This window comes from Anser cygnoides, chromosome 20 (assembly GCF_040182565.1).
Source record: "Anser cygnoides isolate HZ-2024a breed goose chromosome 20, Taihu_goose_T2T_genome, whole genome shotgun sequence".
In the NCBI taxonomy this organism is placed as follows: domain Eukaryota; kingdom Metazoa; phylum Chordata; class Aves; order Anseriformes; family Anatidae; genus Anser; species Anser cygnoides.
This window is the reverse complement of record NC_089892.1, coordinates 7,058,189-7,082,858: the sequence shown is the minus strand read 5'-3', so window position 1 is coordinate 7,082,858 and position 24,670 is coordinate 7,058,189. Positions and strand designations below refer to the sequence as shown.

Sequence of the window (24,670 nt, the reverse complement as noted above, 5' to 3'; positions counted from 1 at the left end):
TCATGTTTACGCACATGTGTATGCACTAGAAAGTACGTAGCTGGTATTCCCAAGATTTCTCCACTCTTATTATTTAACCACCATCAGGACTTGCAAGGAAAATTGTGAAAGGGATCCCATCTCAGCAAGGTAGAGAAAATACTCCATTAATAAATACAGACACGTGGTTTTAAAGCCAGCCTGGCTGTCAGCCCTGACACTGAGAAAGGGGAGCAGAGAGGCAGCACTTGTGCCTGGTGACCCACTTTGGCCAGGAGAGCCGTGAAAACAAGATAGTATCTGGTAACTTGCTGGTGCTCGGTTTTTGCTGAGGGGTGCAGCCCCTCTTCCTGCCCCAGCCTTTCCCCACACCCTTTGACAGTGTCCAGTGCAAGAGCAAGAGCCCTGACTTCTACAGGAGACTTGTCATGGCCCCCTCAAGTGTATGCCTTATTGCAGGTTGTTTGGTTATTGTGCTGAAATGGTTGAGGGACTGGCCAACCTCAAGGAAAGAAAGGAATTGGGGATACCTCCTTGCAAAACCAGGGCTTCGTCCTTCTGGTTAAAGCAAATGCAGGGCTCTGCTTTTCCCTGGGATCTGAGGGTCCCTGGTGGGTCACCAGCTCAGACCTTCACTGCCCAAAGCAGCAGTCCTGCTCAAAAACACACAGCCAAAGAGAAATCCCCGTCTGCTACCACAGGCTCCTGCAGACCTCTTGCAGCGTACGTACCCGTTAATTCCCCCAGAGCCACAGCCTACCCACCGATTTCTGAGCAAACCCAGCCTCCCCAGTCAGCAGTCAGTGCTGGCAGCACTGCCCGGTATATTGTCCCCTGCTGTGGGCTCTCTGGGAGCAGCCTCCTGCAGGTGCCTTCTCCTCCTCCACCATCCCTGCCGCTCCCCCCCAGGCCCCTCTCCCTGTAAAGAGCCCCGCAGATGCCAGCACCAGCCAAATGTCTCCATGGATTTTTTTTCCTCAGCCCCAGAGGCATAAGCTTTTGTTGTTAAACCTCTTAAAAAAAAGAGATTGCTTTCTTACGAGTGTTATGGGAGGAAAAGCACAGCTTCAAAATTTAAGCAAAGTCAGCATGAATAATACAGACCTGCAGGAGGGGGCTACTGTTCCCAGAGGGTGACAGACATGGGAACACCAAGGGAAATGCTTCATTAATGCTTCAGAAATATGGTGCAGGGCATCAGCTCGCAGCCCAGTTCGTTACAGAGCTGCTCTGCAGCCAGGGACACTTGTGCTGGGGCCTCCGCCGGGGCCGCCCAGCCAGGGCCACCTGCCACGGCAGAGCCAGACTGATGATCACCCCCCAGAGACATCCTTCCAACCTGTCCTGAAATCACCCAGCCTTACAATCCCGCTCTCCCTTATCCAGGAACAGATCCAAAGCCAAATGGCTGCAGTTGGTGGGGGAGAGTTTTCTCCTCGTGCTCTCCTGAGTCCTTGAGGACTTCCAGCCCGACTCAGCATGGCGCTGGGCCTCGACGCAGCAGCATGGGAGAGGACCTGTGTTTATGGGACCCAAGGTGCTCCAGGGAACAAAACCCCACAGATGTGGTGGCCTCTCTCCCTGAGGAGGCTGTGGCTGTGCAGGATCACTGCCCTGAGGCCCACACCAAGCACCCAGCACCAGCTTCTGCTGCGGCTGTGGGCAGCGCGGTCCCCCCAGGCCCTGCCGCAGAGCCCATTTCTTTCCCGTCTCTCAGACAGCTGTTTACATTTTTGTTTGTGTGAATAATCTCAAATATGAAGGCTTTGCTTTGCTTCTCCCCCCATTAGATAATATTAATTACCGTAGGGAGCCAAGTGGCTTGGAAAAAAAGGGGGGAAAAATGCTCTGGAAAAGTTGCAGGCCTTGCAAGAATTTAAAGGGCCATCTGCATCTCCTCCAAACTGTAAAGACAAATGTGAGCAACAGTAGCACATATTTATTCAGTAGACATCACGGCAACATTTCTGTTCCTGTCTCAGCCAAGAACTAGCACCAGGAATGTAAGGCTTGCTGTTTCCCAGGTCCTCCTCTCCTTTGGGAATGAAGCAGCGAGGCTGTTTGGATGCGTGGACCCAACACCCAGAAGAAGTCCCTCGGGTTTTGGGGTCAAGTGCCAGTTCTGCCCTCTGCCTCCTCGTCCACATGCACTTCACCTCGTCTGTCCCTTTAGAGCTGCGGCATGTCTTTTCCTTGTAGGTTTTCCAGTGACATCCTGGGCTGACCTGCCACCTGTAAGATGCTTGCCCCATGCGAACGAGGGTATCCTCTGGCAGGCAGGGAGGCAGAGAGGCAGGTTTCTGATCCCCACCTCCTGCCCCACGCACTGCTCCACCGCTGGGCATCTATTAGCTCGGCTGAGACCGCTTCGGGGCAGGGACTCCATGGGTTTAGGAAGCCAAGGCCGTTAAGACAAAACAATGCAGTCCTACAGCCCTTGGTTAAGGGCTCGTTTATTCTAATACAAACAATATTACAAAGGTTTTGATGCACATATGTGAGAACCTACTCTACTGCAGCTGCATGGCCATAGCAAGCAGGACCAGCACAGGCTGCCTGAGGGGAATGTGGATTTTGGAACAGGCCTGAGACCTCTCACCACAGCCAGGCAACAACCAGACAGTTTAACAAACCCACGGGCTCACTTGCTAACATGGTACTGAGGAAAGCAGGGCAGAATGCCCAGCAATTCCCTCTGAGGTACAAAGAGGCAGTTGGTGACATGGAGGTGGTCCTCATGGCTGGGACAGGGAATGCAGCCAGCAGGAGAGCACAGAGCCGGTCACACCATGATTTAGGCACCATCCCCATGGGAAACGTCTCCTCATTTCACATCTGGATACAAGTACTTACTAGACATAATAAGGAAGGACCAAAATCCATTTTAACATGTGGAGTGAGACAGACTGCTAAAGAACAATAATAAATATCAATAAGTTTATTAATAATTCATCTAGTTCAAGCAAACATCTTCTCCAGGTGGTTATTCCAGCCTGCTGTCTCTCTTTGACATTAAGCAGGGCTGCTTAGGCCTGTCCCTGATTTTTCATTTGGATACCAGCCAACAAAGCCTCCAGGTGGATGCTGCTGATTTACAACCCATCTCCGTTTGCAGCTATATTTACCCTGAGTTTTTTTGTGACTTACCTTTCAGAGCAGTCATCAGTTTTGAAATACAGGAAGGAAACGGCAGCGATTGGAGGAAACCTAAACTGAAATTCAGTCACAAATCTCATATATTAATTCCTGCTCCATCCTTCTGCTTCCTCAGCACTCACGTTGGGAAGTTGTGCCCATTACTGGCATGCTTTTCGACAGAGATATTATATTGCTATAAATGTCAGACATTTGAAGAACAATGCTATCTATTAGCATGTAAAAGAGTACTATTGTCTGCAAGTTACTAGGTTCAAAGACAGCATTGTGCTTGGCAAATTGCTTTCTGCAGCTCCCAGCAAACTGTCTCCAAGCGCCCTGTCACTGGGAGCTGATGGCTCAGTGGTTAGAGACAGAGGTTCTCATCCAGCTGAAGCCAAACAAAAGGAGAAAATTAGGTAGGGAAATTGTACAGAGGTCTTCAATGCGCTTTTGTTGTTTTTGTAAATAACTACTAACTTTTCCTTTGAAAGCAACCTCAGCTTCTAGATCTTTCCTTCTACTCACAGTCAGCACGGACACTGAAATGAGAGAGGCCTTCAAAACCCAACCTAAGTTGTCTGCTGCAGAGGGAGCACTGCTCGGTCCATGGGAAGGAGCCAGGTTTAACCACCCAAACACCTGGTCGTTGACTGCAGGAGAACTGTGCTTCTTGTGCCGGGTGGTGGGTGGCTTCCAGTGGCTCCTCCAGCAGCTCCGAGCCGCTTCCCATGCCCAGCCCCTTTCAGGAGCTCAGGGCATCACTGCTGTGCTGCAGAGTGTGTGCAAAGTGGCTGCGCCTTCCAAGCTGGGTTGCAAAGGCATCTTGGTGTGCTCTGGAGTGCCATATATAAATAGTGCTCATCTCCTACAGCCCTGCTGTCACCCTTTGTCTTGCTGAGAGGAGAATCCATTTCTCTGGTTCAGTAACTCCACCAGGGCACTTCTGCTCTTGAGCCACCCGATTCTCCCTTTCCCCTCCAGCAGCACCACTTGTCATCAGCTCCCATCTGTTGCTTCCCACTCGATGAATTCAGCAGAGGGACTTGTGTTTGTGGGTGTTGGGCCCACACTTTAGACTTGAAATTTGACTGTACAATGCATGAATCAAAGATAAAATCCTTGCTGCGTGAAACATTACAGCAAGCACCCAGCATCCAGGGGTGGCACATGGACGGCTGCAGGGGGAGAAGATGACCTGAGAGGAATCTCAGGTGTTGCCACCAGCTCTGACCATGCTCCTGATGGAAACAAGTAAGGTTGGCAAAGAATATACAGATGGGTACAAAACTTCATCTGGAAAGCCTACATGCAGTGATTTGCCAAAAATCATGCTGTTGGTGTTAGAAGCTATTACCCCACTGGAGCGTGTAATTTTGGTAGCTCAATCTCTGATGTCCTCCTACAGAGGGGCACAAGAGAGGTCCCTTGCCAAGCTCCACCAGCCCCAAAACACTTCCTCAAAGGTCCTCTCTGCTCCACCTTTCCCCCCGTGCCCCCCAAGACCCCTCTGCTCAATGCTGGCAGAGCACAGCTTCCACGTGGGTAGTGAGACTGGTGCTCACATGCATCTTGATACAAAAGCAGCAATAACCCCTGTGACTTTGCAGAAACAGGGTCCGGGGCAGAGGAGCTGAGCTGGCTCTGAGGTCAGGACTTGGGGGAAGCAAACGCAGAGCAGGTGGTTGCAAACTGCACTTACAGCACCATTAACAAGCATGCCGATTAGACTAAACAAGGGCTCATCAGCATGCAGTCCAAAGGCCACAGGCTGTGGAGGGAGGATAATAGATGAACAACAAGAAGGAGGGGAGATGAAAGGAAAGCGGAGATGGGAATGAGTTTTAATAATATTGTTTCCTAATTACAGCCCAGCAGAGGGAGCAGATGCAGGCTGTACGACAGTCAGAACTCAGCCAGGAACGTGCTGGAGCTGTGGCAAGCACCGGCTGACACTGGGGACACAGTGGCAGCACGGCTTGGTGTTGTGCCTGTGTCTCCTGCAAGCCGTGCTTGCTGCTGCCCAGCACCCTGCTGATGGTGCTTCTCTGGGGGCTGCAGAAAGCAATTCGATGTCTTCTGACCTCAGCCAGGAGCTGCCCTGGTGGGGTTGATAGGAACAGCAGCAGCTTCTTTGGGCTGGGGATGGAAAGGGAGAAGGTTGTGGGGTGTCAGCTTTGCCTGAATTGTGCTGGGCCTCTGTGGAAAGCAAGAGAAATGGCACACGCAGTGCCTGGCATGGAGACACGTGTCTATAGTCCCAGGTATGGAAGCATCTCTTCAACCATTGCACATCCATCCTCCCAGGACAGCAGGAACCTTTCTCATTAGGTCCCAAAGTATGTATGAGGGGGATTCAGTATCATCCTCCCAACATAAGAAAACAAAACGACATCCTGCACAACCCCGTAGCACAGTGGGGACTGTGGGGCAGAGCCCTGAACCTGTCCCTCGTGCACAGATGGGGCCAGTCCTGACCTTCCCCGTTTCACTGAGCAATGCATGTGCAGGAAGAAGATTTCAACCCCCTGAAAACCTCTCCCCCAGCTTGGCCCGGTGTCTGTAAACCCCCTACGCTCGTCCGAGCTGTGCGCAGAAACCCACAGGATGAGGAGCACTAATGCGTGTTTTGGCCCCAGTCCAAGATAAACGCCGGCTATAATAACCCTCGGGGGGAAAGCCAAACAGAGGAGCCCATTGTTAGGGACAGCCCGGCACGTTACGCTTCATTTGGGCCAACAGCACTTCCCGCACGAGGCTCAGGGCACCGGCTGCTTGATGTGGGCAAGGTGGGCTGAGGCCAGAAATCGGAGGAAAAGGGGAACGTGGGGACAGGGAGCTTCAGATGTTGGCTCTTGCGTTAGCCTGGCCCACAGAGACAAAAAATAATAATGATAAAAAAAAAAGCTTGGAAGAAGAGCAGCTGGCAGGTGTGTCGGGCCCGTGCTGGTGTCTGCTGGGGGTCCTGGTTTCTAAGAGGCCAGGAAGCAGCGGTGGTGTCTCCTGTCCCATGCTCCCTCTGTGCACGTGTATGAAGAGGTCCTGCTTCAGGATCTCCCCTGGTGAATTCTTGTCTGGCTCCCTTCAGAAGGAGTTACAGAAGAACTGCGTTGGATGAAACCCTGTGGCTCTCTGCTAGGCATGGCCCGAGCTCTGGTCACTTGTGGAAGCTTCCTCAACCCCTGTAGACATGGTGAAGGGACCCGGGGGAAGGCCTGTCCCCGCCCCAGGAGGGAAGGCGACCTGCAGCCTTCTCTGTCAGCAGGAGTGAGTGAGGGGGCAGCCATAGCAGAGACGTGCCCCACGTCCCGCTCGTGGCAGGGCTGCTGGCGGGACGCAGCGGAGCCATGGGCTGGGTGGTGGAGGGGCCTGGTGGGCGCCCGCAGGAGGGACCTCGGCCCTGCGGTGGGGCCTTCTCCTGCTCCTGCCACGTGGAGGATATCCTCACCATCCCCAGCAGCCAGGTCGGGAGCGGCAGGAGGTTTGTTTTTCTGACGGCTTGCTTGTGATGAACAGCCTTCTAGCAAAATTATTATTAATTGATGATTATTTAGGAGAACAGTGCTGCAAAGAAACAGTGACCTGCTCCCCAGCAGAGACAGGCAGCTCTCTGCGGCACCCAGAGGATCAGGATCGGGGTGCTGCTGCCTTCATTAGCACATACGAAAACTGCTTTGGCCCACGTTCTCAGGTCAGTCATATTGTTCAACACTTAACTTGTGCCTTGAAAGGGCTGTAAAGCTTACATCTGGTTAAAAAAACAAAAGTGGAGGGGAGGAAAGGGGTTACTGCTGTTGTGTAGTTTGTGGGTGGCTTGCTATCACACGGAGCTGGCGTGTAACCACTGCTACGAGGAGCCACAGGCGGCGTGCCCACATCTCAGGGCACGCGTGGTGCGGCCAAGAGCCAGGGCTCAGCCCCAGCAGCTGTTTTTGGGGTCAGAGCTGGTGCCTGCACCAGGCTGTGCTGCTCAGCAGCTCTGGGGAGCACCTGGGGCCCTTTACACTTGTGAGCTGCTCTGATAGCCTGGAAAGGAAGCATTAGGGATGTGCAAATAGCTAATTACAAATGAGCTGCTGGGTTGTTCACAGCGTGCCTGAGCAGTTCCTGCGGGGACAGCAGTGCTGTGCTCCATGCAGGTCTGTGCAGGGGGTGTGAGTGGCCGTGTCCGGTGCAACAGAAGGTGCAGTGACACCTGAGAGAAAAATAAAAAGGGTGTTTTAGGAGCCAGGAGGGAGAGCAGATGGTGCTGGGAATGACACAGGTGCCCCGAGTCACAAAGCCGTGTGCTCTGATGTGGGATGAATTGCCACCAGCTGGGGGAAGCTGGAGGTGGGCTTTAGCACTTGTTCCTGAGCACCGGGGGGGTGAGATGTGTCCCAGTGAGGTGCTGGGGAGGGCTCAGCTCCTTCTGTTGGCTCCTTGGGATTGCTGGCATGAGAGTGGGTGCGTGTTTGGCTGTGGGCAGGTAAGGTGAGGCTGTGTGATGTGCCCTGGTGGCACAGGGCACAGTCCTGTATGCGGGGATGACCAGGGGCTGGAGGTTTTGCTACGGGGTTTCAGGAGGCTTGTTCCCCCATGGGAGTGCCTATCCCTGTTTCCCAGCTCTGAGGCTGGATGGCACTCGGGAGGGGGGGCTGGTGCCACTTAAGGTAGCTATGGTTTCTCTATTATTTTCACCACTCTGTGACCTGTATTTCATTAATGTGCCAAGCTTCCTGTTTTTTTTTTTTTATAACTATAAAAAACCTTGCAGCTGAATAAGCTGTCGGGCACCAAGTTAAATAGATGCTGGGTTGGTGGTGAAGATGTGAACTTGGGGCATTCCCAAGTTTCTTTTCCTCAACTCCCTGTCCTTGCTGGCCCCTCAGCTGTGCTGCCACTGGTGGCTGCAGGGTTCCCCTATGATGTAGCCTGAGCAGTGCTTTTCTATGGGTTATTTCAAATCCTTGTGGCCCTCGGCCTGCTTGGTGGGAGGGGAGGATGGAGGAGATGGCCAGCTGGAGCATGAAGCTCTGGTCTATACATGCACCTGACTGACTGGGGTGTCTTGGTTGGTTGACTGATGGGCGAAGCTCAGAAAAAAAAAAAAGCCACCTGTGTCCCCCTGCTGGGTGCTCGGTGCTGTGTATGTGAGAGAGGAGCTCTCCATGGATAACTGCCTGTGCCATTCGGTGTGTCACCACAATGTTGTGTGCATCAGTGCTGTGACCTCTCCTCCTGTGTGAGCAGAGAGGGCAGTGCCCAAGCTGGAGAGCAAGAAGTGACCTCAGGGCCAGAGCAGAGTCCCCAGCGGTGACAGAGGAGATGCTGCTTAGGGAGATCAGCATAAGGCACCGATCTTTTCCTGTAGCAAATGCCAGCAGGATTCTCTAATTTGCAAAACGCATGTGGCATTTGCCAGCTGATGAGGCACATATTGGTCTTCCGTGTGTTTTTACCCTGTGCACTGGAGATGGCAGCAGAGCACTCCTGGCTCCTGCGCATCTCAGGCTTTTAAATATGCTTCTCTCTTTGAGACCGGCTTAAAGAAAAGTTGGAGCACTGCTGGTTTTTTGAAGTGCTTGGTGTGCTTGTGATGTGCCGGTAAAAAGACAGATTGGCTCTTAGGACCGAGCCTTTCATCAAAGTGTGTTGCCATTGATTTTACTGGAACTGTTGTTTCTCTGAAATTCCAAGTCTATTAGCAGATTTCAGGGCTGGAGGCAGCTCTTAAATCATCTGGTCTTACCGCCCATACAACGCAGTCCTTGCAGCTCTGTCCTTTGGGCTCTGTGCTGAGCTGGCACTTGATAAATGAAGAGAAACCTGCTTCAACCTAGAGGCTGTGTAGTTTGAGGGGAAATGGATTAGTTACCTGGCCATTTCCCCTCATAGGTTTCATTTGTTTGTCAAATGTCTCTCACTAAATCGTGACTGTAACTGAAACGTGCAGGCCTTGTGGCTTCGTTTTGTTTGGTTTTTAACCTCGTGTTTCTTGGTTGGGTCGGTGGGAGCTCACAGCAGATGCTTGACACTGAATTAAAGACATCTTTGGTCCAACCCCATGTGGTGGCTCTAGAGACTGTGCTGCAGCGTACAAAAGCAGCTGTGTGGTCCGGCCCAGTGCTGGGGGAAAGCATCCCGGGGAAGCACCTATAAACTGGAGATGACGCACTTGATCCAGCGTGTTTGCTGCAGTGGCGCATCGCCTAGGAGGTGAGGAACTTGGCTTTGGAGGCACGAGACGTGGCAGTGCTCATCACCCCCTGTAGGAATGTATTTAACTCACCTCTATAAGGGCTGTGGCTTAAACTACCTGCCTGAATAATAGCTTGAGCGGGCCCTGACAGCTGCTGACCTTACCAAGCTCCCACCAGTAAGTATGTACTGCTGAGCGAGGAGAACAATGTTCCTATTTAAAAAACAAACTTTAGTTTTAAATAGGGATCAGCCCAATAAAAGATGAAGGGTCTTTGTAACTGGGAAGGATAAAAGTGAGCACAAGTAACCTTTCTTTGTGGTACAACTTTGGTTTGAGAGAATATAGTGTTTCTTAGGGCTTATTTGGGGAAGGACAAGGATAACTGTTTGCTTCAGTTCTTCGTTGTTTTGATATTTTCTTAAAAACAAACTTTTAAACAGCTTTTTGGCTTGATTTGTTATTGGAAATCCAATCGCCTTACGCATGTTTTTTTAATTGTTTCGATGAAAACCAGCATTGAGTGGAAGGATGTTGTTCCGTGCTGCAGAGCGGGCGCAGCTCAGCTCAGCAGACCTCAGCTGCCGATCTGCACGCAGCATCAAAGCCGTGCAGGGAGGTAAGAGAAAAACAAATCCGTGTCAGTAGGTCTCTACACATGATGTAGAGATCTGCACTTCCTGGGGGGGTTGCAGGAAATGTTGAATATCGTTGGATGCTGCTGGAATATCTCACTTGAGCTGCGCCACAAGAGGGCAACCCGAGGCCACGAATGTTCTACTCGAGCCCAGGAGATGCTGGTAGGAGCTCTGGGGAAGGATGACATGCTGGAAAATCAAAGAATCATTAAGGTTGGAAAAGCCCTCCAAGATCAGCTGGTCCAACCGTCCCCCTACCACCAATGTCACCCACTACACCCTGTCCCCAAGCACCACGTCCAACCTTTCCTTGAACACCCGCAGGGATGGTGACTCCACCACCTCCCTGGGCAACCCGTCCCAATGCCTGACTGCTCTTTCTGAGAAGAAATGTCTCCTCATTTCCAACCTAAAAATGCAGCCACCGCCTCCCAGGTGCAGAGCAGGACCTGCTGGTGATGGTGTGTTTTGTGGGTGTCCACGCAGCAGCACTCATCCCAGGTGGCTTTCTCAATGGGAGCGGTTTGTTGGCGTTGGCTCCGTTCGCTCCGGCTGCTTCCCCATTGTATGGATCAACACAGAGGCTGCTGCTGTCAGCCCAGAGTTAGCATGTTGTACTGTGTCCCGTGCTGTTAATTAGTATCTGTCAACACCAAAAACAGTAAAATGGCTGAAACTAAAGGCATGAGACACATTTCCTAGCAGAACTTGTCAGAATTACATTGCTGCGTGTCCTGGAGCAGCGACAGGCTGGAGGTCAGCTGCATGACCCCGTCCCCGGCAGAACAGCCACGATGGCTCTGGTCCATGCACGGGGAGCAGAAAGCAGTGAGACGGGGTCATGGCCTGGATCCCACTGCGGCAAAGGGAGTTACAGTCAGATATTTGGTAAAATTCCTCTCTGAGAAGGGTGGCCAAATGCTGGAGCCAGGCATGGGGATGTGGTGAAGCTTCCTGGGCTGCTTGAGGCCATGCAAAGCCAAACGCTGTACCCTGCATCCTCCTCCTGCCACCAAGGACAGGGATGCTGCGTGAGTGCAGCAGCAAGTCAAGCTGGAATTGGGATTGAATACACAATTCTCAGTTTACCACTAGCAGTGCCAGGGGAAATGACCCCATGGAAGCAGACAATGCTTTAAAACCCTCCTGACATAGGAAGTGTCGCTCTGGAAATGGGTGGAGTAAGTAAAAAGAGCCTTAGAACTGGTTTAAAATGGCTGGACTTTCGGAGAGGGAGCTGGAAAAAAGCAACTTGCGTGAGGAAGGGGCTTTCTGGGGCTGGCTGCCCCCAGCTCTGGGTCATGCTGGGCAGAGCAGCCGTGACTCAGAACAAGGGCTCGTTTAAATGATGGCAGGAGCGCAATTAAAACTGAGACACTCTGAATTGAGAAGTACGTAATGGCAGGAAAAACAAGCCGCGATGAGTTAAAAGAATTGACTTAGGCCAGCGAAGGCCAGTCCTGAAATAGATCTCGAACAGGGCTTGTTGAAAATGCTTCCATCAGAACAGTTTCCTGATGGAGAATTTGGCATTTCTACTCAAAGAAATCTTTCAAGAAAAGCATCTGCTTCTGTGGAAAATTTCATCTTTTCGGGCTGGAAAAACGGAGCATGTGAAAACCAAAATCTTTCAGTCCAGGGAAGCATCGTGCCAGTTTTCAGGCAGGCTCCACCTCTGCAGTGAGCTTCGCTTCTGGTTCCTGTGATCCCACAGTCATCCACAGAGGAGGGGAAACCCCCAGATTAACAAACCCTCACCCCCACTGCTTTTGGTAACTGTCACGTAGAGAGTTAAAGTCTCCCCCGATGGGGATGGCTGCAAGGTCAGCTTCTGGAGCCCTGTGTGCTGCAGCTCCCCTGGGGCACTGAACTCTCTCCGTCGCCTCCGTGCCCCATCCCTCCTGACGTGTGCTGCTGGAAAACCCGTCCCCATCCCATGCTGATGTTTTGTGTGTCTTGGGAGGTGCCTGTCACTGGGCTGCCGGGAAGGAAAATTCATTTTTACCAGCTTTATTTTATTTTGTGGAAAATGGTTCATCACCCAGGTGTTTGTGCATCTCCTTGCTCCTGTCCCAGCTCCTGGTGGGAATCTAATGTGTCAGATGGAGATGTTGTCCACCAAGGTCCACGTGGCAGGGCCAGAGTTAGCCTTGGAACCTGTGTGTGTTGCCTGGGGATGTGTTGCCCTGTAAAACAAGTGTTGAGTTTGACTGGACTTTACGGTGCCTTCCTTTACCAGCAGCAAGAACTTATTCTCCAAAGACATTCAAGGAAATGGGAAGGCGCAGGAGGGAGCCTGGGTGAGACCCGTGGTCAGGTGCTGAGGAGGGCTCAGAAGTCTGTTATGGATAATACCTCTTCCAGGTGTAGTGCACAGGATAAATAAAACAGAAGGAGGTCAGCGTGCTCATCCAAGATGGAAATAGACTATATATATGTGCTTTAAACTTTAAAGTCTCTGAATTGTGCAAGCTGCTTTGTAGCAGGAGGGAAGGTGTCGAGCTCCAGCAGTGCACCAGTGTCTGGCGGCTCCTGGATTTCCCAGTGGTGTGTTGGGCTGGAATAACCACAGGACATGGGTGTTTTGGGTTTTGAGGGTGCTTCTGCGTTCAGTTGGACCCAAGAAGAGGAAGCGGTTTTAAGTTTTGATGCCCAGGACACAGCCTGAGTGTCAGTGGAGGTTTGAGCAGGATAGGGCTGGCTTGCTGCTGCCCCATTCTTCTGTCTGCACAAAGACCAAACCCTGCAAAAGGGAGGCACACCTAGCCCTGGGTCTGGAGGAGACCTTCAGGGGAGTTCTGAGCTCTCATTCCAGTTCTTGTTCACTTCTGCTGTGATTTTTTTTCCCCCCCCCTGCAGACTTTGACGTGGGTAGATGATGCTCATCTGACGGTGCGAGGATGTCTTGCATGCCTAAGACTATGCAGTGCTTTAAGGTCCTTGAGCAGGACTTGCAAAAAAAAAAAAAAAACTGATTATTACTAATGTAGAACAACCAAAGTTGAAACCTTGCTCTGGTACAGAAGTGCTTGCATCTCTGTTGAAAGCAATGCTTAAAAACAGAAGGCCAGCAAAACTACAGGGCACTCACAAAACCAGGTACTTATGTCCAGGCTGAGGTGCCCAGACCTGAAGGGTTAGGGGGGAAATGTCCTGAATCCTTTGTGCTCCCGAGACCATGTCTGCACCGGGCTGGCAAAGGTTCTCTGCAGTCAGTAGAGGGAGTGTCTTGTGTCTGACTCCTGACACTGAGAACTGCTTTAATTCCTAGCAGCCCTGTGCATGCAGAAAACTTCACAGAAAGGGTTTTTTGTGCGTGTCTTTGCCTGGGCATTGTCATGAGATGGGCTTGCTGCTGGCGTGAGTGAGGGGCTGAACTGAAAACCCGCCCGGACCCTGGGACAAATGTGTTTTCCCCACGTGAACTTTATGAAAGAACTTCTCAGTCCATTTAAGAAAACAAAAAAGTGTTAGGAGCAGAGGCTTGGCCAAAGCTTGGGGTCCTGGTGCAGAGACCGGAGGGAACAGAAAAGCCTCAGTGGAGAGCGTTTCTAAAAAAAACAACCCTGTACAGGCCAGGCTTGTGCTTCAGCACTAGCGCAGGGCCTATTTACCAACCTTCCCCTGCTCGTGGGGAAGCAGGAGAGATGTTTCAAGGAGAAAATAAGAAAGAGCCCTGTGCCTGGAGCAGCAGTGATGAGGAGCCCCAAATGCTGCTGCCCTCTGTCCCCCGGGATGCTCCATGCTCCTGGCAGGGGACGAGGTCTCACGCTGGCCCCAGGAGTCTTTTTATTTTAGTTTTTTCACCCACATCTGGGCCTGGGTCTATATTATGACAAAGCCACTCAATCAATTGCACTCATGTGCCAAATCTCACTGCTGCTCTCAGGAGTAAGTGTGCTATTGGCAAAAAACACCTCGTCTCTTCCAGATGGCCAAGGCATCCTCTAGCGCTGGGGAACTGTCGAGTCTTCCTGCACTGCCAGGATTTCTGAAAGATGTAACTGAGACAGAACATACTGGTTTAATCAGCTGGTGATATCTCAGTTGACTTTATTTGCATCTGCTTCCTGCACCGATCCTGCTGAGCGAGGCAGACCTGAGGTCAGGCTCTGTTGGACCGGGGCTGCACGAGCTTGGAAGAGCTCCCTTGGACATTCGGCGGTGCACAAAGGGCTGATGAGAAAGGGATTCAGCTCGGTGTGTTGGCACTTGTGTGTGGTGCTTGTATTAAAAGTCCTTGCTGTCAAGCCGGCCATCACTTATAATTAGCTTTTACTTCTTCTGCGCGCCTCCTGGCAACAGCAGCCCTTCCCAGGCTGCCTGTGGGTGCGGGCTGTGGGAAGGCTGCTCTGGGCGTGTGAACAAAGGGTCAGAAATGGCTCAGGAAGGGGAACGTGGCCCCTTTATCGCCATCTCCAGCTTTGCCAGGGTGTCTCAGCAGGAGCATCCCACCCGCGGACTCACTGGGGAGCACTGCCCGGGGGAGGCCAGGTGCCTGTGGGTGTGCTGGGGGAGTGCAAGGGCTGTGGGGTGGGCAAGCTTGTAATCGCATTAAGGTGGGTCAGTTTGGGGGGAGGGCAGAGGGAGACTGGGTTTTGTTAAGGTCCCACATGGCCGTGCTGGCCGAGGAGCAGCAGGAGATGATCTGGTGAGGAATGAATGGGGCCTCGCAGGCAGGAGCAAGTGGTGAGTCCTCGAAGCACGCGTGCCAGCGAAGTGTTTGTGGCATGAGCCTGGCAAATAACCCATTTCTGGGCGTTTTGGTGCATGAGATCTCCATGCTGGCAAAGTCTTTTGGCTGGGTGCAAACTCAGGGCAGCACGGTGTTGGGGAAGTATCGTGTGCTGCTCTCACGTGCAGAGGTCCCATTGATGCTCCGTGTTACCTCCTGGCGCGTGCCCGTTGGTGGTGGAAATGGACTCAGGGCATCTGCCACGTGGGGAGTCTGGGCCCTCAGCTGCTAGGAGGTCTGCCCACACAGGAACACAGATCCTTGTGCTAATTGAAGCTTTAAAGTCCAGGAAATAAGATTTTCTTTGGAGCGGAGAGAGGCTGGTCTCTCTGGCTGCAGGGCGGAGCGTTCAGCGTAGTGCTTTTCCTGCCTGTGGCATCGTTATGCATCGCAGCTAAAGGGACAGCAGCAAAATGCATGGAGGACAGGTGAGATCAGAGCATATTTATAGTAATGATAACACACGTGGCAGACAGGATGGAAGAACCTCTTGCTGCTCTGATCTCTGCTCTGTGGGCTGATCCCTTTGGCAGCCAGGCGTAAAACTGCCTGACGGAGGTGGCTTGAGCAGGCTGGTGTCGCTGACATGCACGGTGAAATGGCACCTGGGCTGGCGACGGGTTTTCTATTCCGAGGGGATACCCAAAGTTTTGGGATATCCTAAAATACAACTCGACAGGTTCTGAGTCGCTGCGAAGGACTTCTTTTATTTTTCCGTATTGCCCTGAATACTGTAGCATCGAAAGTTGCAGACGCTTGAAAGTCAGACCGAGACTTCCTTGAAATAATCCCCCCAAGCATTTGAGATGTCACTGTTGTCTAGTCTGTGTGTCCTAGACATTACTAGTTCCATCTGATTGCATTTTTATGTTTGCAAATAGAATAATCTAATGACCTAATTTCTGAAGGAAGACTGTTATTTATTAACCATGATGTAAATTCTACCAGCATCAGAATAAAGAACATCAGGCTTTTGAATTTGTTATTTTTAAAGATCCAAATCTCAGGGGCAATTAATCATTTCTCTGACATATTGAATTCAGTCATGTGTTATAGCAACAAAACTTCATATGGGCAGTTTATGATGCAACGTTAACTTGTCAGCAATAAGGACAATTCATGACTGTCTACGACTAGCAAGTGGCAGGCGTTTGGACAACTGTCCCATAGTTTTGCAAGCATCAGCAAATTTTATTGGCAAGGTCTATGTAGGCAGAGTATAATATACGCTTTTCTCATATATATTATTAAGAAAGGGGAAAAAAAAACAACAAAAATCCACTGCCAGGAGTTTCCACTTATTTTCCATAACGAGAGCTGGAGGGTCTGTAAAATCTGGCCTCATAAAGAAATTGCATTGGATGAATTTTTCCTTTACGAGGAAGATGGAAGAAATCTGGGTTTGTTCAGATGCACGAGTCTTCCTAAATTGTAGTTCATCAGCTGTGTTTCTATCATGCAGAGGGCTCTGGCTTAGATGGGGCCTGGAGGGATGGAGCGGGTGTCTGTCCCCGAGCCTCTGTCACTGTGTTCACCGGGCTGCAATGCAGGTTTGGGCAAACAGAGCACAGCAGCCCCAGGAACAAAGCCGCAAACTGCAGGGTTTGGGAGAAGCGGTGGCCTTGGCACACCAGCAGCCTGGTTGTTCTCAGGGTCTTTGAGATATCGCAGGAAGGAGCCGCAAAAGCTTGGAGGGAGGAGGGGGGTGCGCTTCGCAGTTGTTTACGGTGGGAAGGGTCCTTGAAAGTGCACAGAGGTGGCTCTGCTTTGGTGCGGTAGAGAAGAGAAAAGCATGAGATAAATGCAGGAGGAGGAATTGCACAGTGGAAAAGCAAAGGGATTAAGAAGAGATCTCCATAGCACCGTTCCGGGCAGATATGCGCTGGGGTGAGACCGTCTGCCGAGGCCAGAGGCCGGGCTGCTGCAGGAGCCAGGCTGTGAGCGGACTGGGGACCTGAACCAGGATTTCAGCAGGTTGGGGGGATGCAAGGGGCCATAGTCTCGGAGCAGCAAAGCCCATGCAGTTATTGTGCTGGGGTCTAGCCGGGGAGCAGGGCACGAGTTGCAGCTGTGGTCCGGCTGTTGGCAGCAGAGCTGGGAGGTGGGGGTCACAGCGATCAAGGACCTGTGGGGGAGGCTTCCTGGGGGCAGGAGGGAGAGAGATGAAGGAGAATTTTAACTGTAATTAGGCTGGGTTCAGGCCTGTGCCTACACCGCAGGACATAAGTGGGAAATCAGTGGCACTGGAGTAGCCTAAAACTGCTTGATGCGTTCCACAGGGCAAGAGGATACTAAGGCTAAATGCTGGTGGAGGTGGTTATGAACGGCTCGTCTGTTCGCAAGAGGTTTGCACTGAGCCTTATTGCAGGAGTGAGATGATGGCCTGGAGGAAAGTGTGGGAGTAGTGCTGGCCTGTGCCCAGGTGCGTGCGGACCCGGCCGAAAACGCCCAGCCCTGTTGAGCTGGCTGCATGCAGCACGGGGTTCGGTGCGTGACGGAAAAAGCAGCGCTGGAGGAGCCTATTAGTGGGCACCTGGCTTGAAAGAACACAGCTGGAGAAGAAGCTATAAATGCAGGGATGACGGGAGGCTACACAATACGTGTGTGGTGTCACATGCATGGCATGGCCTCGTGGTGTTTCTCTAGGGCTCCAGAGGACCTCCATGGCCCAAGCTGCACGAGGAGTGCCGTGAGGCTGTTTCCGTGTGAACGGCCGCAGTTTGAGCGGGATACGTGGGCTGCACGTATGGCATGTCCTGGCTGCTCCTCCCTGGCCGCAGATCACACCCTTCTCCCAGCAAAGGGGGGGGCTGGCCGCCTCCTTCCCACTGGGAGCAGGGAGATGGAGACTGCTTAGGTTTAGGCTGGGTGAAAGGGGCTTCCATAGCAGCAACTTCTGATGGAAAGTCCACAGAAAGTGGAAACTAGATCAAATGAATAGGCACACCTCCGAAAAAAGCAGCAGCAGGACAAAAGCATTGTGAATGAGACCAAGACGGCAGCTTTCCTCTGCCTCCCGCAGAGGGAAACTAATGGTGAAAGTTGCCAGAGCGTTTCACAACCTCAGCATCTGTTGTACTGCATGGTTGCAGTTTTCTATTTTGGTTAATGCTGTACGGGCATTGATGATGGTGTGGGCTCATGATAGAGATCCTTAAGTAATTGGGTGGGATGAAATTAATCCTGAAGTGCCCAGAATGATGCCAAAGATTTTTGAGCACCAGTTTGTTCTTGGCTTCTTTCAAGGGCTCCTGAGGATGGCTGAGGTTACACAAAACTGAAAGGGCAAACCTAGTACTTGGCTCTGAATAACGGGGGGAAGAAAATAGGAACTGCAGGGCAGGGTAGCTTATCTCTGCTTTCAGGGCTAAAGGAGCAGCTTGTGACTGCCTAGGGGATAACAAGGCCTTGTTAAAAACACAGCATGCTAAAGCAAGCAAGTCTTCTCCAGTAACATGGGGAGGGGGGCCAAGGGTGGGTAGGAGCAGTGGATGACCTTGTAGATAAGGTTTCTGATGTCTTGTTACTTGATGCTGTGAACAAGCCAGAAAAAGTGATGTAGGTTGCAGCGTGACATGGTTAATTATCAGTAGTTTGTTTTTCCAAATGATTGATTTGGAGAACATTGCAGAGTTGGAGACTTGAAGAACTTCCCAGATTCTAGGGAGGTCAGGAAGGGTTCAGTGGTGTTTTGTCCTGGTGTTAGGATGACTTTATAGCTGCCTTAATGAACTGGATGATAGTGGAGGACAGAGTCGTATAAAAGTTGCAGGTAACAGCAAGGTGGGAGGGTTTCAAGTGTGCTGGAAGATGAATTTCAGCTTGATTTTTGAGAGAATCCCTCCTAGATCAAAACCAAATCCTGTGTGATTCCCTAAAAACACACGTGAATATGTATGGGAGCAGTCCACCGCATGATTGCAGGAAGGAAAAACCTGCCAGATCCTGCTCCTGCAGGTGACCGTCCCCACCTTTTTTGAAGGAAAATGGGGCTTTGTTGGCTTTGCCAGGAGGTCAAGAAATAGGAGGGGAGATAAAAGTGAAGGTACCGCATTCAAAGTTGAGAAAGGCTTATGGGAGATCCCAAGATGAGCAGGGTTTTCTACTTCGGTGCTGTTGGTTGGGACGTTGGGACAGGAGCAGCTGCCATAATCTGGCAGCCAGGGCTTGCTCTGCTTCTGCTCACCATGCTGCCTGGCCAGGGATGTGACAGGGGTGTCTTCAGCTGCTCCTCCTCTAGCAGGCTGCTGGCGAGGGCTGGGATGTAATTCCCTGCACCTGCTGCTTGGGAACCTCTCCAGATCCTTCCAGGTTGTGATGAAGTGGCTCTGCGCTGCTCCTTTCCAAGAGAACAGCGTGATGGATGCGTATCTGCTGAGACAAGTCGGTCTGTGTAATGTCAGTGGCTTGCGGAGTTAACAGCCAGTCCTGTAGCGTTGGCTTCCTTCGAGTGTAAATCTAGATATCGCTGTGATAGTTGGGAAATGGAATTTCAGTTTGAGCTTGCCTTTGCTCAGTTCCAATAAACAGCTATGGGTTGAAATGCTTCTTCTGATTGGGAAGAGGCTTTTCACTTTTTGAGTCTTTCTTGAGCTAGGTGGCTTTCAGGTGAGCACCACAAGGAAATATCCATGCTTCCGTTGCACCTCTAAGCATTTCCAAATATACCCCTGTAGTCTCAGAGACAAGCAAGGGTGTTGAACGCAAAGTGATGGATTTCTCAGAGCAGTAAGAATTCTTTCCCCCAGTGACTTTTTCTTTTCGAGTCATGGTCTTGTCTATAACCAACTGTTCTGGTAGAGCTCAGGACAGAGGCGTGCTGGTGGTTTGCATGTCTTCTCACATGATATTACTGTTTATTTTCACGTCTATTTAACAGCATGAGGAGAGATGCCGTCCTGGCACCGCAGTGTTGTCAAAGGCCCGCTTGCAGCCAGCTTCACGGTGATGCAGACTCTCATGATGTTCCTGCACGCATCTAGGGATGCTTGAGCTTTCTTCAGAAGGCTGCAGCTCCAGGAGCCTTGTGCCTTTACCTGAGATAGCGTGGGCTGGCTGCTCCTCAAGAGCTGGCTGCGAAACATAAATGTTGTGCTTTGCTTACCAAGATATTGTGTGCAAAAGCTAGCGCCATATCCATCTGCTGAAGTCTCTTTGCAGTGTCAAACACTAAGCAAGCTCCTCAAGTCCCCACCAAGCCTTGTTTTACAGAGTTGGGGAAAGCCAGGTAAGCACAGGGAGTTTATTTTAACATGGACAAACTGTTTCAGCCTTGGGAGCTCTCCAAGCAGATGCCAGCTACGTGGAAATAGAGGAGCTTGCTTGTTCCTGTGTGTCTCTTGTGCCCTGGGCCTCAAATTCCACTGCGCTGATGGCACAGCCAGAGATCCCCTTGCTGGTTTCCAGCCAAGGCGGCGATGTGTCTTCCTGCCTCTGTATTTATTGTACCTGCATATCCATCCCAGCTCCTCCACTGCCTGTCCCAGAGTGCACAAACACAGACCCTGTCACCTCTGCTCTGCGGAGCCTGATTTTTCATCATCAAAGTCACACCGAAGGGAGGGAGTTTGCACCAAAAAGCCTGCGTTTCTTGTTGCTCCTGGTTTGCAGCCAGAAGGCCTCAACAAGCCACCTCGCTGCATGCCAGCTGGCCAACAGAAAACCTCCTGTCAGCCCACTTGCTCCTACAGGCAGTATTAACCCAACAAAATCCACAAACTTGCCCATAAAATGCGATTAAATGAGATGCCCAGGAATGTATGGACCCGTAACGTTTTGCTGACTGCGCAGCAGAGCCCGATGGCTTGTCCGAAAGCTTCCTCCTGTCTCCTGCCTGTGCCTTAGCACGTTGCAGGTCCCTGCAGGAGTCTGTCTGGCTGTCCTGGATGGGGTCAGGGCTCTCAATTTGTTCTTCTTCCCTGCTTGCCAGTCCCTTGACGGAGACTGCCTCAGCTTGAGCAGGAGGACCTCCATCTCAGGGAGTTGGTCTTTGCTTACTGAAACCCATTTCTTTCAGGACTGCCTTTCCACAGCTTGTGGATTCAGAAGTGCTGAATCCATGTCAGAAGAAAAAGTGTTTAAAGGTGACATTTGCTTCAAGTTCCAGCTGTTCCTCTGCACGTGGGTGCTTTCCTGGGGGCTGTCACTTCCTCAACCTGTCTTTTTATTTTTTTGTCTCTGGTGGATGGTGTTGGAGCGTTCCTTGGCTGCAGCATGCAAATCCTACAAAATCCCTTGATCCCCCTGTCTAGTTTCAGACTTGTTTATGGAACAGAGTCTGTGTAGATATTAGTGGCTGGGTTAGCAGTGGAGGAGCAGAGATGTGTTGCAGCATCAGGCTGGATTCTCAGTGGTACTTGGCATAGGTCAAAAAAAAAAAAAAATCATGTCCTGAGGATTGCTCAGAGGATGTTCCAGCCCCGGCTGCTCCGGAGGCAGAGTGTGGCTGAGCTGGGTAGCCTTAAATATGAAAGGCAAGTTTGAGCTGTGATTTCTTGGCCAGTTATCCACGTTGACTTGGCCGTGAGACCTGACAGCACAGCCGTGCGTTTGGTAAGCTGGTGTCTGTCATCTGGCAGGGCAGTGCTGCAGGTTTCCTCCAGTCTTGTGCTCCGTCCCCTCTGTTTACGTGAAGCCAGTGGGGAAATGCAGTGTTAACTGATACATTGATGGTTATCAGAGCTGTTTTGCTTTTATTTAATCCAGACCTTTCAGCCTCCCTCTGTCTGATGGAACAACGTGTGACCGAGCACAGCTTGTGCCTTGTAGGAGCGATGACGTGCTTGGGAACAAGTGACTTTCTGCGTCGTCTGCCACGGGCTGTTGACACAGTGTCATTGATGTACCCTGCTGATGGACCCCATGCTTTTCCCTCCAGACTGTGGCATGGCTCTGTGTTATGTTCAGATCTGCCAGTAAAATTTCTGGGAGGCAAGCTAACGCGGCGGGAGGGGAGACCTCCGGTGGCCTGGTACAGCACAACCCAAACTTGCCCTGCTGCCTGGGTGTGCTATGAAAGGCTGGGGACCTCTGGATGTCAGCATCTGGGGCCCGCCTGCAGGTGCTGGGATGACTTGGGACAGCTGTGTGTGTCCTCTGCCTGAGCCCCCAATGGAGCAGAGAGCTCTGAAGCACACCCCTGAGAGCAGCGAGATGCTGAGACTATTTCTGTTCTGAGGGGACTTCGCTAGAATTCCCTGCGGTTGTGGTTCTGCTTTAATTATCCCAAATCTTGACGCCATATGTTAATTTCCAAGTGCTTTGCTCAAGAGAAGAGCCTAGCATTTCCCTATAGGTTCTCACTTCATTAATGTATAGTCAGCCCATAACAGAGCATTCTCTGCTATTAAAGCAGCCCCAAGGCAAGACAAAACTCCTTGTGGATGCCAGTAGGCCTGAGCCAAGACCCCGAGGAGCCCACAGCTGCCTTCCTGTTGAGAAATCTGAGATCGGAGATGGTCATCCCTCTGCAAACCCTTTTTTTCTTCACCTTTTCCTTCTTTTTCCTTCTTGTTTAAAAGAATGAAGTATATTCCTTTGTATAGAGGAAAATTCCTGCACGCCTAGCTTCTCCTGTGTGTGTGGTGCTTTCACATGGCTCATTTCAACCTGGCCTGTTTTGGTGTTTCCAGGTCAGAAGCAGGAGGACATCACCACCCCCGGTCCCTATTAGCGAGGGCCTTGTTGGCCATAATAGAGGATGCCTAAGGCATCCTTCCACCTCTCCCACGCCAACCTTCTTCTGCACAATTCCGCTTTTCTTCCCCAAGTGAAAGAGCTGCCTGAGGGCTGCGGGGTCACCTGGCTGTGGGCATGAGCCCGGGGATATTTTGGGCAGGGGCATGCGAGGGCTGGGTGCGCGCTGTTTGCCTGGGAGATGTATTGGGGCACTGTAGCTCCGCGAGGACCTTGCCATGTTACACAGCAGCTTTGTGGCTGAGCAAAAATAAATGAGTGACTTATCCCACTGCCAAGGACCATCAGTGGGAGGTCAGTGTTTGATATTTCCACACCCAAAAAAGCAGCCCCAAGCTAGAATTACAGTACAAAATACCCATTCAGACCTCTCCAGCCTTCTGTTTTCATTGACTTCCATCCCCTGCTTGTACACACAGAGTCCCTTCCTTTCCAAAAGAAAACAGTATTGCTGATAAGGGACACTTATCTCGGCAAGTCATTACAGAACAAGCAAGCTTTTGTGTTTGCATCTGATTCCTGCCACAACGTTAACAAACTCCTCGTATGGAAGCTTTATTTCCCACTCTAAAGATGGCCCTTAGGGTAATATGTGAGGTGCATTATATATCTCATAAATACTTCCCACAGATGTTTCTTCCTTCCTTAAAAAAAGAAAAGAAAAGAGAGGGGGTGACTTCTTAAGATTTCAGCGTTCTGTCTGTTCTGCAGGGTGCTTTTAAACAATGATCCCTGGCTCTGCTGCACATGGATATTTACCCTTCCTGTGCTCTCTGCTGGGATGTTACTGCCCTTTGATCCTCTCGAAGCATTAGCCAGTGCTGGAGTTTTCTCTCTCATTGAAGTGGGTTCCCATTATGAACTGAAAGCTCATCCCCAGTTGCAGCAGCTCAAATTCGGTGTGCTATTTCCCTCTGCAAGTGCTGGGGCACAGCGTGTGCCATGGGTAAGTACTGAAGTACTATGATTATAGATCGCCATAATAAAATCTGTGCTGCAAAAAGGATTTCCAATCTAACTTAAGTGCTCAGCACCTTCTGAGGTAGACCCTAGCACTGAGGACTTTGCAGAAGAAAGGTCTTTCAGGGCAATCGACGACTGATGTTGGCTTTCTGTAATTCTGTGGGCCTTCCGATCGAGGAAGGTCGGGCTGCTTTCCAGGTGCCAAGGGAGCTTCCTCTGCAACCTGGGGAAGGGGCGATAGAGAAGTACCACCAGAAATCCAGCAGTCATGGGGCTGGATGTGGCCTGCCTGCGGAGCTGAGGTGAGATGAGAGCTGTGCTCAGTGGGCGCGGTGCTCCCCACAAACCCTCCACCAGTTGCACGGCGTGAAGGCAGAATTAGTTCAGGCCGAGTGGCGAGTTGGTTGCAGCCCTGCAGTAAGGGGGTGGGAGGCAGCTCTCCCAGCATGGTGTCAAGCAGCTACTCCGCATCAACCTCGTGCAGCCAAGATCTGATGCAATTCTAACTTTCGTTATGTACGCAAAACAAATTGGAGTGGGCTATAGCTATCCTTGACAAATAAACTAAAAACAAGAGCTGGTTGGAAAACGTCCCCCATCCCAATGGGATTTTTTTTAGGCAAAATCCCAGATCGGAATATTCCAGTTCTCCCGCGTGATGCTTCTCATTATGTTCCTGCTCCTCATCAACAGGCTGCCTCGCTCGCGCCCACCGCTCCCTGGTGTGCTCCTGTCGTGGTCCCCGTGTCGCGGGAGCCCCTCGCAGCAGCGTGCGGGATGCTTCGTGCCTGGGAACGCTGCCTGGTGAGGAGCAGAGGGACCCTGAATAACTGATTACAGCTTCCCATGAGATATCGCGTGCTCTGGGCTTTGTTCAGAAATTACTGATGTTCCTTCGGAAGGAAAGGTCACACAACTCTTAATGTGAACGAACTTTTTCATTAGGAAAATTTCTTACAGATTTTCTATTTTGTTTTCCTTTGCTTGCCACCTTTTAATTAAAACAGCCCCGTTTAAAACAAACCACTCTTTAAAGAAGTTCTGTTGACATATTCAAAACTCCCCCCGTCTTAAATCCTTTTAAAACAAGGATTAAGTCTGTCCACTTCCAGATACCTGCCCAAATAAATGAGCTTGCAATGTACTTGAGTTCAATAATGTGGACTGCTCTGGTCAAAGGAGAATTTCTAAACCCATCAGTGAAGTGTTCCTGGTCAAAGGAGATACGAACAGCAACCAGCTTAGTGTAGGGTGTGTTGTACCTGCTCGGGATCTTCTTGGGTCAGGCTGGTTCTAGCAATGCGGAAACAGAGGTCCTAAGCTGATGCATGTCCTACAAGCGTG

The 24,670-nt window shown here is 51.1% G+C and overlaps 1 protein-coding gene across 4 annotated transcripts in view; it reads left to right on the top strand.

Moving 5' to 3' along the window:
- Positions 1-7,519: 7,519 nt before the first annotated feature.
- COL27A1 (collagen type XXVII alpha 1 chain) overlaps positions 7,520-24,670 on the top strand; it is a 198,499-nt gene continuing 181,348 nt past the window's right edge. For 2 of the 4 annotated variants that reach the window (XM_066980816.1, XM_066980817.1), the window contains exon 1: positions 16,436-16,642. The gene's annotated coding sequence lies outside the window, so the exon portion shown is untranslated. Of the gene's footprint in view, positions 7,583-9,812; positions 9,915-16,428; positions 16,643-24,670 lie in introns of those variants that run through there. The other 2 variants (XM_066980818.1, XM_066980819.1) reach the window with 2 other exon arrangements.